At 37.1% G+C, this 13,166-nt stretch overlaps 1 protein-coding gene and 1 long non-coding RNA gene across 6 annotated transcripts in view; one reads left to right on the top strand and one right to left on the bottom strand.

The window, feature by feature from the left end:
• The window catches only part of LOC111508449 (ADP-ribosylarginine hydrolase CG2909), a 31,076-nt gene extending 26,986 nt beyond the window's left edge, over positions 1-4,090 (bottom strand). The window contains exon 1 of one of the 5 annotated variants that reach the window (XM_023163947.2): positions 3,947-4,090. The gene's annotated coding sequence lies outside the window, so the exon portion shown is untranslated. Of the gene's footprint in view, positions 1-3,675; positions 3,805-3,844; positions 3,869-3,946 lie in introns of those variants that run through there. The other 4 variants (XM_074180545.1, XM_074180547.1, XM_023163949.2 and 1 more) reach the window with 4 other exon arrangements.
• Positions 238-2,880, top strand: LOC141484898 (uncharacterized). The gene is made up of 2 exons (XR_012466871.1): positions 238-378; positions 2,435-2,880. It is a non-coding gene; the product is annotated as an uncharacterized lncRNA (long non-coding RNA).
• Positions 4,091-13,166: the final 9,076 nt, after the last annotated feature.

The raw sequence follows: 13,166 nt of genomic DNA, 5'->3' as shown, positions 1-13,166 counted from the left end.
TTTACAAGCACTAGGTCAAAGTGAGTGGGTGCTAAAAAGAAGAAAATAAACTTCAAATTACAACCATCATTTTATTACATTACGCAATGGAAGTGTCCCACAATTTTTTGATATAAAGATAGGAAAGTGAAAGCCAAAAAGCTTTTTTCTCAAAAACAAATCTTCCACGAATAATACCCTTTTCGCTGGGATTAAATCAAATAAGCGTATGAATGAATGTCTTTACGTGCTGTCATTCTGACATTCAAGACAAAGTCGTAATGTTATGGATGACCTGAGTGCTACCGTCTTGTAATATTATCCATATAGGTGCTGATGAGGTCTTATTGAGGTCTCAATCCGAAACGAAGTCCGTCATTGAAGATGACAATGTTCCGTGTAAGTTAAATTTTATATAACTCTTCCATATACCTACTACATTGTGTAGTGTTTCTTATGATTAACGTTGATTCGATTTATTTATTCATTTTTGTCCCTGTTTTGTAAACGTAAAACATTTTCCGAATATATTATTATTTTCTATCGGATATGTACTGTATTTGGAGCAGGTAGGTTAGGTTAGGTAAGGTCCAAAGTGAGTCGGTCTATTCGAATCTCCATGGCAACCCACAAGGTTTTATTGTGGCTCATACCTATGCACACTCGACCAAATAAACCCTGCTTCTTAACGAAGCCGATTAGTTTGTATGGTGAGTGGTCTTGCAGGTCAGATAGTAAGGGTACGGCACTGCCGAACTCTAAAAACTTGATTCGGTCACCAGCGGGGCAGGCACAAAGTATATGCTCTGCTGTTTCCAGAGGCGATACACACTGTCTTCCGACAGTCCGAGTCTCTGCATATGATGATTCAAATGACAGTGACCTGTAAGAAGGTCTGCTAGACATCGTAGTTCATCCCTACTGTAGTCCAACAACTGTTTGGTATCAAGTTTAGAAGGGTGAATAAACGCCTTGGAGTGAGCCAATTCCGGAAGATTCTGTCAGAAGTCCATAAATCTTCTTGCTATCCAGGTGTTCAATGTTTGGCAAAGCCTAAAGCGATGCCAATGACAGGTTCTGGTCCGATGAAGTTGCTTGCAGCACCCTCAGGAAGTCAGCAGCCTCATTGCCATCTACGCCAATATTGTCAGGAATCCAGACCAGAAACAATCTGTCAAGTCTTGCTATCGAGGAGAGTCGTTTTTGGCAATTTGCTACCAATTTAGACGTTGCTCGGTAGCAGCCAAGAACTTCCAACGTCGTATGACTGTCCGAGAATATTTTTATTGACTTGTGAGTGAGGTTGGATTTATCCAGTCTCTCCGCACACAATTCAATAGCGTAAATTTTCGCTTGAAATACAGTCGCATAGGTTCCTAGGCAGGTTGATATCTCTGTCCTGGGTCTGCGACTGAAAACACCTACACCAGAACCGGAAGGTGTTTTTGATCCATCTGTGAACCAACAACCATCTGCTCTTAATATTTCCTTCTCCCGGAGGATCCAGTCGAGAACAGTACTTTTTAAGGCTCTTCGTAGTTGACAGAATGCATTGACTTTCAACGTCAACCAACAGTCTGTTGCACTCTGCATAAAATTCATTTGTGCAATTGGGAATGTGCACCAGTCTATATCCAGTCCATCTAGCCTCTCTCTCCAGAAAAATGTGGAGGAGAGGTGGATCTAAAAGGATATCCATGGCCGCTGATGGTGTGGTACTGGTGGCACCATTGATGGCCAGACAAGCCTGTCTCTGTAAACCAGAGAGTTTCGCCCGAGTCGTTTTCTGTAAAGCCTCCCGCCACCAGGCAGTTGCACCATAAGTGATCATTGGTCTGAGAATCATCATATAAATCCAATGGATTTGTTTGGGACCTAAACCCCAAGTTTTACCACAAATCCTTCGACATGTCCATAGGGACAGTCTGGCTTTATGTAAACCTTTTTCCAAACATAGTAATTTTTCTCAGTGTGCGAAGCATGATTTTACTCAATATATGATTTCACTCAGCATATGATTTCAAGGTTACTAAAATTTGCCCCCTCAACATCAAAGGTGCCGACTTTACTTTCGTTTCTGTGTAGTTTTCAGTACTTGAGGATGGAAATGAGCGCCATTTGCAACATTTCAATAAAGTGAAAGTATTCATAAATTCTACTATTGAGATTAATTTTCTACCGCTCCCATGAATATATGCATGTACTTACCTCCAGGAATTCAAGACAATAATTTTCTATCTACTTACCATATCGTTAACTAAAGAACTGAAATGTAGTTTTCACGCACTCTTTTCATTACATATAGAACAAAATATAAAAATGGACGAAATCGAGGTTAACGGTGCATTTTCTACATTTCATTTAATAATAGCTCAGTCAGCATTCTCAGATCCCACATTAATGTGGTAGGACTATATCGTTTATGATTCTAATCTCTGGTTTTGTTTCATGGTAGGAGCACAGTAGAATAATATAACCAGTAGGCCCACTTACCACGTGATCCGTCCGAGTTGCCGGGGACCTCGCTCTTAGGATGAGATTCTCATTCAACGCGTTCAGTGCTGTAGTATCGAAGGATTCGACGGTTAACGGATTAGTTGTAAGGTCAGAAATTGATATTGTATTTAGTTTATTCGCTGTTGTTATTATTGTTTTCAGTTTTTGTAGTTGGTCGAGCAAGTAAGACGCTACATGGAATCGATAAAAAAACTACGTTCATCAAGGATAAATGAGAGTCCCTACGGCATGGTCTATTAGACATATCTGGAGAACAAAAAAAAAATGAGAGTTTCAAATATTGGTTACCGATGTAGATGGCTGTGATCTGTGATCTATCGTTTGAAAATATTTTCATCACCACATTGTTGCCACATCTATATATTATATCATTTTTGAATTCTGCATCGAAATCCAAATTACTTTTGTGAACCATATTTTATAGCTATCTCTCAACGTTTCTAAAATATTAATTATTTTGTAATTTTTTTTTGTCGAAAACATGGTATTTACAATATTTAATATCGCATGAATTAACTAATACACCGAACTCAAATTCTGGCAACATTGAGATAAGATATGGTGGTCGTTATTTCAGAACGAAACTCAAATCTTATTTTATATAGAATGTCTGAAAAATACGTCTCAATTTGACCTACGGACAAGAAACTTTGCCATTTTTTATTGTGGTTAATGGTGTGAGATATCGGGATAATATCTAAAAGTACTGGTACTCTTCCTGTAGACATTAAACTCTAGACTCTGGTTACTTCACTGTTACTGTGACTAGGACATCTAAAAATGGGAACTTTAAATTCGGGAATCTTAAAAGTCTTAATGACAAAAATCGCGAATACATCGACTACATATTGGATCCAAGTCTGTAGAAAGTAATTCAACTCCTGGTGCTTCCAGCTCGAATCTGCTCATAGCTGATAAGATATGAAATTGAAAACAACAAAGAGTTACCATTCTTGATGATTAGGTGTAACCAGACTCTAGAATTTTTGCCTTCAGAAAAAATACTTTAAGATGTATTCTTGTTAGCTCCCACTAACAAAAAAAGGAGGAAGAATACTTTCTTGTCCATAGGCTCATTACATTCCCCTTAAGTAATTCACAAAATATTGTAGGTATCCGAAAAAATGCATTTCGAAAACTAACCACCAAAATGCTGGCATGTCATCGATAATTTCTTACCTATATTAGATTTATCAAACACTCAGTTGAATAGAATTTTGTTCAGTAAACTGGAATGAACGAATACAAATTTGTCATGTTATTTTTAGAAAACAAATTGGAGTAATCAAAACAGATAATTTTATCAATGATAATTTTTCAGTAAAAATTCCATCAAAGTGATATTTACCGACTATCAGACAATGACACTTTATAAACCCATTTAGGCAATTACCAAACACGCAATATTTTGTACTTTTCCAGTAATAAGTAAGTAAATGAAATGGCTCACCTATGTCTTCAACCGGAAAATAAATAATATAGGATCTGAACAAGTTCGAACTTCTTTCAATAATCATGTTTGGAAAACCCGTATGATTCATTGTTTTGTTCGAGGCAAAACATACTTTCTAGTTTTTATAAAGTATTGAATGATGGCCTGCCATCTACCCACTAGTGGCTAAATCAAGCAAAAATAAATTCTGTTCTATTTGGATTCATTTAGAAAACTGTTAATTATTGTCTTTTTTGCCTTGATCTTTTTAAATGGAGATTTTTGTTTTGTTAGTTCAAAACCGTTTTCTGAAAATAGTTCAAACTGCATTTAGCTTTTTTACTGTAACTCCAACATATTAGGAAGTTATCGTTCAACTCGAGTCAGAGGTGATGCTGTTTGCGAGTACTAAGTCAAAGGGAACTCGAATCTCAACATAGGAGGAAAGACTCCGGGTGCATTTCACCGGGCCAGAAATTATAAGTCCAACACCGGAGTCTCGGGCAAATTCAGAACTGGAGGAGCGTCTAGGCGGCATTGACTGTTGCAAAGTAAAATGGTAGATTTGGTAAATAGGCCATAAACTGTATTCAAAGTAAGTTTTGCTCTGGTATACATTTCTGAAATGAAAAGACTGATAGGGGCTTCCATTCCCAATTCTGGTAATGTATTGGGGTACAATCAGTCTCATAGAAAAAGTTACTTAATAGGCATATTGCAATATGGGGACTTATAACTGGATAAACTACATCGAATCCAATATGCTTCAATTAAATATTGAGGACGCGATAATGAGAGCACCGCCTGACTCGTCCATTTTTTTCCAAGTCTACGGAAAACACTGCAGCCTCATGTCATCTTTTTCATGACATCCATTCCAATAATGTAGTGCACTGTATTAGTTTGTATAGGTCCCTTGCTAGATACATGTCATATTTTTCTGGACATAATTTAGATTGTGCATGAATTGTTTGCCTCCTGGTTTCCAATGCCTCACATACGCATACGTGCTGTCTCTATCTCTTTATTGCATTGCCTGCAGTGAAGGTCTATGTTATACAGGCCTATTTTGTACAGGTATCCTTTTGATGAACAATATCCAGTTAGTAGCCCTGAAATTGTCCTGAGTCCCTTTATGAAGACTTTCCCGTGTGTGTTTAAGGGTATGTTTTTTCAAATGTTTATTATGGGCCCACTTTCATTAGCTTTTTTGTTACCTGCGATTCCCGAGAATCCTGGCACCCAGTTTATAGTTAATCTATTCCTGGTCGCCATTCTTTAAGGCTTTCCAGATCAGTTTCGATCTTACTTTGGGGATCGTCAGTGCTCCAAGTTCAGTCTCACTGTATGTGTCAATATTGATCCATTAATTTCGTTAATGATTCAAATTAATGTTCCTTGCGCATTGCAAGATTGCATACATCTGACTCAGTGGGTAACTGAAATGAATATTTTTTCCCGCACAGTAAATTCCAGCTCCTGTTCCATGTTCGGTTTTCTACCCGTTTGTATACCAGGTCTTTCTACCAAGCATGTTCGCAGGATGACTGTACCTTCTCCACTTTTCGCGGATCAAGACCGCAAATTGTATAACGAACATTTATTTTAGTATCATGTAAGTCGGTGAGTTTTTCAGTCTGAATTGGCCCCCCACCCTTGCTTTCCCTGATATCACTTAATGTAAAGGAGGAAGATTCAAGAGTGTCTTCAATGTAGTAGAAGTGATTTTCATTGCTCTCGTTATTTTCAAACATGCACGTCTTTGCACTCTGCTTAGTTTGTTCATAGTGGTCGTTTGTTTCATATTTTGCCATCAGACTATATATGCATATGTTATCATGGGTTCAACCACCATGGTGTGGAGCCAATACGTCATGTGTGGCTAGAGCCTCCATGTCTACGCACCTACGAAAAGGTGCCAGAATAAGTGCTACCTTCGCCTTTATTTTAACTCTTTGTATATGTTGGTTCCAGGTCAATCTGGGATCTAGTATCACTCCCAGATGTTTGACCACCCCCATATGTTATCATGGGTTCTACCACCATGGTGTGGAGCCAATACGTCATATCTGGCTAAAGCCTCCATGTCTACGCACCTACGAAAATGTGCCAGAATTAGTGCTACCTTCGCCTTTATTTTAACTCTTTGTATATGTTGGTTCCAGGTCAATCCGGAATCTAGTATCACTCCCAGATGTTTGACCACCCCCGATAGATTTTACTCTCCACCTCAAAATTTAAAAAGACCTTTACCTTGTTCCTTTTGGTGAATGCTACTATGTTGAACCCTTCTTCATCGGTCCATTTAGATATATTATTCAGGGCCTGCTGCTTGCGTCCCTTCACTGTATTGTTATATTTGCCCTGGACTAGGATGACAATGTCGTATGCATAGTCCAGAACTGTGTGTCATTCATTATGTCCAGAAGATGTAGTAACTCGTCCATTACAAGGTTCCATAACAGTGGGTAGAACCCCCTAATCATCTGAGGACAACTCCTTGCTACCCGTGCCACTACTGTCTCTCCCAATACCAGTCTTCCTCTAGCTTGTGTGATTGATCACTCTTCTCTTCGACGCCTTGGTGATTGATTTTAGGAACGTATCACCAAATGTTATCTATATCCAAGAAAGCAGTTTAAAGCAATTCTTCGTTCTTGTTAACATATTCTGCTTTTTCCATGATCCGTCGTAAATCCGTTTCTGTCGACATACCCGATCTGTAGGCATAATGGTCTCGATTCAGTGATCTGGAAGCCAGTGCTTCATCCTCAATATGCCTGTCAAGTAGTTTTTCTGTCTTTAATGTAAAAGGTATGAGACTGATAGGTCTCAATGTTTTTGGTATACAACGGGTGACTTTTTAAGAGGATTTGATTTTCGAAACAACACAAAAATTTGAATAAATTGATGAAATCTTTATTGGAATCGATAGAACGATCAATATAATTTAATGTTTGAAAATGATTTCATGCAAATGTTGTTCGCGGATCCGCTTTAGATGGCCCATTCGCATGGTCCAATTTTGGCACACTCTCTCTAACATATCGACTGGTATTTCACGTATAAATGCTCCACGATCTAGACGGCCATCTGACGGACCCAAACGTGAGATAAACTGTTCACTTAAGGCGGCTCTTAATTGGGCCATTTTTCGCATGCCCTGTGACATGTGGCACCGTCTTGTTGAAACCAAATGTCAGGCTTGTCCAATTCTTCCATTTTGGGCAACAAAAAGTCATCAATCATCCCACGGTAGCATTCGTCATTCACAGTAACGTTCCGGCCATTGTTGTCTTTGAAGAAGTACGGCCTGATGATGCCACCGACCTATAATCTACAGCAAACAGTGACTTTTTCGGGATGCATCGGTAGCTCTTGTGGCTGGTCTTCACTCCAGATGCGGCAATTTTGCTTGTTAACTTTCCAGCGCCCATTCACCAAATGTTAGACGTTGTGGGAGGTCATATGGCTGTATGGCTGTATCTTATAAGGTTTTACACCTAAATCCTTTCGCAAAATTTTCCACGTAGTGGAGTAACAGAGGCCTAATTGCTGCGAACGGCGGCGAATCGACATTTCACGGTCATCACGAACACTGGCGGATACAGCCGCAATATTTTCTTCGGTCCTCACTCTACGTCTGCTTGTTGGTGGTTTAATATCCAATAATGTAAACTGGGTTCGAAATTTAGTCACAAGCTTCCTAATAGCTCCCTCAGTAGGCCGACGAAAGTACCCATAAATTGGAAGAAGTGCACGATGCACTTTTTTCACCGAGCATGAATTTTGATAATAAAATTCAATAATTTGCAAGCGTTGTTCATTCGTAAGTCGATTCATGGTTAAATTATAGACCAAACTGAAGTTTGACAATGACACAAGACACGATTTACGCGTAATCTGTCAAAAACAGTGTTGCCAAAAAGATACCAGCAAAAAAATCACTCATTATCTCAGAGCCAAACTTGTTCTCAAGATTTTACACAATTTTCAAAGTATTTTTATTGGGTAAATGCCATCTGGTCCCGGTGACTTGATTGAAATGAGTTTATGATGGCCCATTTAATCTTCTCCAATTCTATTTTCTTTGCCACCAACCAATCTTTCCTGAATGTTTTTTAGGAGCATTCTTTTGTGAATTTATCCAGGACTCCGATATTAGATTTATAATTGAGACTTGAGGTTCCTTAGAGAGTATCTTATAAAGTCTGGCACATACTTGGGTCTACTATAGGAATCTAGACTTTGACGGCTGGCGTCAATGTTTTGGTTGGTTTCCGGGTTATTGTCGTGGTATTCTTTGGTTATAATGTCCAAACGTTTCAAAAACGTTCAAAACGTTGCAAAAGCAATGAGATTCCTACAATTAAAATCATAAGGAAGAAATTGAATACTACCTGCTATAACGTGAGCTGATGTGACAAAACTCAGAATTGGATAAAGAAACTAGGATTTAGATTTAAAATAATGAACAAACGTCAAGAAGTTATAGAAAGCAGAAGAATAGTGGAATTGCGTAACAAATACTTAGAACAAATAACTAAATATAGACAAGAACAACGGCAAATTTTCTATTTGGACGAAACTTGGTATGACACTCACGACACAGTTACGAAAGGGTGGACTGATGGTTCGAGAATGTGTACGCCTGCACTGTACCTGCAAACAAAGAATCGCGACTAATCATTGTGCATTGTGGAGGAAGTAAAGGATGGGTTCCAAATTCTTTGAAATTATGTGGAGAAAAACTTAAGGACTGCAATGTTGACTATGATACTACATTCATACTAACATACTAGGTATACATTTTTTTAATGAATGAAAATTTGTATTTGGAAGATTGCTATACCAAAAACCAACTACTTGAAGTTTCATAGGCAAAAATATTTGAAAAAGTGCATGCCCTTGAGACTATTGCTGAAAAGTATGGAAACACCATATTGAAACTCACCCCCAATTTTTGTGTTTTCAATCCCATCGAGTTGATTTGGGAAAAATTAAAACAAAGCATGAGGCGTAAAAATAATTTTCCAAAATTTGATAAGAAGGTAATAGAGCTAGTTAAAGATGAAGTACCTATCTAATATTTTTGAAGAAGACTGGCAGAAAAGGATTAAAAAAGTAATTTCAGTTGAAAAAGACTATATGGAGATTGGACACTTCCAAATTAATGGTGGAAATAAATTCGTAATTGATTTAAATGACAACAGTGATAGTGAAACAGGGAATATGGAAGAGGAATTATCAAAAGCTTTCGAAAAAAGTTAGTGAAATGTTTTTGAAGCGATCGACTGTATATACACACATCGGAAAAGTCTAGGGATATTTTTAAAAATGGCAATATTTTTTTTTAGATCGCTTTAGGGAAAAAAAAGTTGACGGGTGATTATTAAACGAATGTGACTTACAACAAAATTTATTAAATAGTCAAAAATACTGAGTGCGCATATAAGCAAAACTAAAAAAAAAAATGGCTCTTCTTTGGCACCCCGAAAAAAAATCATAATACAAAAAAAATTGGAATCAGTACAAAGTATGGCCTCCACGCTGGTTTATTACGGCCCTACATCTATCGTGCATCGACAAAATGAGATTGTCAATGTCTTGTTGATGTGCATTTGCCCATTCAGCGATTAAAAGCTCTCTCAATTGAAACGTTGTGTGAATGTTCCCCATATGCGGAGTAATTCTTCGTTGAAGCATGTCCCACACATGCTCGATGGGATTCAGGTCCGGTGATTGTGCTGGTCATGGCAAAACATCAACTCCTTCGTTGGTGAGCCAGTCAGTCACTAGACGCGCGACATGTGGACGAGCATTACCGTGCATTAGGTGGAAGTTTTCACCAACAGCACCAGCAAATGGACGGACGATAGGTAGAAGAATGGTGTCGAGGTACTGTCGAGCTGTGAGGGAGCGATTTGGAAAAACGAGATCGGTTCTGCCGCCGATCATGATTCCGCCCCATAGCATTACTGTACCACCTCTGTATGGGTGGACTTCCTGGACGTGTCTCAAACGTTCATTATTTCCAGGTCGTCTCCACAGTCTTACTCGACGAGAATCTGGATGAAATCCAAATCTGGATTCGTCTGTAAACAAAACTGTGGCCCAATCATTTGCATCCCAGTTTTGATGTTCTTGACACCACTCTAATCTTCTACCGCGATTGCCTCTCGACAAAGGTGGACATCTAAGTGGCCTTCTGTTGTGGAGATCTGCTTCATGCAGTCGATTTCTGACAGTATCACGACCAATGGTTACCTGGTGCGTCTGCTGCAACACGTTAACCAACTCAGGTGCTGTGATTGTCGGTTGTCTTCTTGCGGTTAAGACCAAAAATCGGTCTTGAACTGCAGTTGTAGCGCGTCCTCGCCCTGGATGTTGTTCGGCTGGACTGCCAGTTTCACGGAAACGCCGCCACAATCGACTGAAAACACTTTGGGAGACCCCCAAACGAAGAGCTACATCATTTTGTTGCATGCCACCTTGAAGAAGCCCTACAGCTCTATTCATTTCAGCCAATGGTAAGTGATGGCGTTCCATGTTAAAGCACAATATTTCCAGTTTAATTGCTGAGCAAGAACTGCATAGAATGTACAAACTCGACACTTTCAGATTATTCATTTTAGCCGAAAACCTACAGTTTGTAAAAACTTGATGAAAGATTAGTTACCGTTTTTGCAGGCTTTGTTCAACCCATAGAAATCTACAGGGTGGTCGAGTGTAATCAATTTATATATATATACCCGGAAAAACAACACATCATATTCTACCATCCTTGAAAACCTTGAAAACTTTTGATATCTCCATTAGGTTGTGATGCCAAATGACATGCATATGACCGATCAAGTGATTTTTCTTCCCTGTCCAATTTGATATTTTTTCCAAAAAATTTTCAGAAAAGGAGTTATTGCTCGAAATTTCGAAAATCGGTAAAGAGAAAAAATAATTGTTTTTTAATTTTTTACCCATATACCAATTTTTAGCTCTCTGTACAAATTTAGTTTTTTTACAGTTTTTCGAAAATTTCACATTTGTCGATTTCTCAAATTTAGCCAAACCTCAACAAAGTTAGTGCTTTATGCCTAACTTATCTTTCCAACGCATTTTTATTACCAATTGCAATTCTAAATACAACTCATTTCGCAAAAATTTAAAACACCAGAAAAAATTATGCCAAAAATGATGCAAAGTTGATACAGTTTTTAAAAACAGATAAATATTTCACTTTATTTCTACTTTTTGCGAAATAGCTTGATACATATGCATAATTAAAAAACAATATCAATGAAAAGTCAATAATTTATTCTTTACTGCACTTTTCAAACAGTTAAACTTTGATTTACTAATTACGAAATTAAACTAAGGGTACTGTGGAAACAATTGAACTGAACTGAATAAGCAAAATATTTTATTGCCATATGACATTTGTTGAATAACTCAAAAAAGTGTATATCAGTTTTAGATTTAAAATAGTTTATTCGTTGTCTAGTGTGTTGTTAAAAATACTCAATCTTCAAGAGAAAATTGAAATCGTTTTAATATGCGGCGAGATTACCGGTCACCGACAAGTAGCTGATATTTTCAATGCCAGACATGCTGCAAGAAATATTCATCAGTCAACAGTTAGTAGGATAATAGCCAAGTTCAAATCTACTGGCTCGGTTGAGAGTAATTTTAGAAAAGCACATCAGCCTTCTAGACATACTGAAGAAGTGGAATTTGAAATACGTTTAAATGTCGTAGAACATAAAAAAACAAGTATTCAAGATATTGCAGATAGAACAGATGTTAACCGAGAGAGTGTACGACGTATTTTACACAAAAATAAATTTACGCCTTATAAACCGAAATTTATCAATACATTTAAAGAAAGGGACTTCGATATGCGCTTGTATTTTTCTTTTTGGTTTCTAGGGAAAAAGAAGAGAATTATCATTTTCCTTATCAAATTTCATGAACAGATGAAGCGACCTTCTCTTCAAATGGCGTTGTGAGCTCGCAAAACTGCAGGTGGTGGGCAAAAGAAAACCCACATTTCGTAATCGAATGTCGAGATCAATATTCGTTTAAGACGAATGTATGGTGTGGCTTATTAAACGATCAAATTATAGGACCATACTTTTTTAGACATAATTTAAATTCTGTGGACTACCTACACTTTGTGAATACCAAACTATCTGAAGTTTTGGATAATATGCCCCTTCAAGTAAGAAATGTTGTGTGGTATCAGTGTGATGGTGCACCTATTCATACTACAAGGGTGGTTAAAGAGCGTCTTTTTGAAATATTTAGGGGCAAAGTAATCAGTCGCAATATGGAACACTTTTTGGCCTCCTAGATCTCCTGATATAACCCCACTAGATTTCTTCTTGTGGGGATACTTAAAACAAAAGGTGTATAAGCAAAGACCTTTTCGAGATATAAACCATTTAGAGGTAGTTATTCGAGAATGTGTTGTAAGCACGAAACCCCGTAGTATAAAGAATGCAGTTAAAGATGTTTTAAAAAGGACAACTGATTGCATTGAACGTGGTGGAAGGCACACCGAAATGTGACTTTTTATTTTGTATTTCTATTGGTATTTACATGGTTTAGGCATATGTTTCGATTTGATTTAGTGTTCTTAGTTTAAATTATAACTTTATTTTAACAGATGTTTGTTAGAATTTTTTACAGTTTAGTTTTCTAGGCAACAAAATCTGATTTCTGAAGTAATTTTGTTCATTCATACCTCATAAAAGATATTTAGTAAATGTGAAATTACTTTCGTATAATTCCTTCTCTTAGTTTAATTGCGTTGTAATTTTTCGTAATTAGTAAATCAAAGTTTAACTGTTTGAAAAGTGCAGTAAAGAATAAATTATTGACTTTTCATTGATATTGTTTTTTAATTATAGTTATGTGTCAAGTTATTTCGCAAAAAGTAGAAGTAAAGTGAAATATTTATCTGTTTTTAAAAACTGTATCAACTTTGCATCATTTTTAGCATAATTTTTTCTGGTGTTTTAAATTTTTGCGAAATAAGTTGTATTTAGAATTGCAATTGGTAATAAAAATGCGTTGGAAAGATAAGTTAGGCATAAAGCACTAACTTTGTTGAGGTTTGGCTGAATTTGAGAAATCGGCAAATGTGAAATTATATATATATATATATATATATATATATATATATATATATATATATATAAAATCTAGAAAGGTTAACGCAGTCAAAGCTGCTGGAAAATAA

Source organism: Leptinotarsa decemlineata, unplaced genomic scaffold (genome assembly GCF_025532065.1).
Source record: "Leptinotarsa decemlineata unplaced genomic scaffold, Ldec_3_MD MMD2_tig00026299_RagTag_RagTag, whole genome shotgun sequence".
In the NCBI taxonomy this organism is placed as follows: Eukaryota; Metazoa; Arthropoda; class Insecta; order Coleoptera; family Chrysomelidae; genus Leptinotarsa; species Leptinotarsa decemlineata.
The sequence above is the reverse complement of the archived record's forward strand: the minus strand, read 5'-3'. Positions and strand labels throughout refer to the sequence as shown.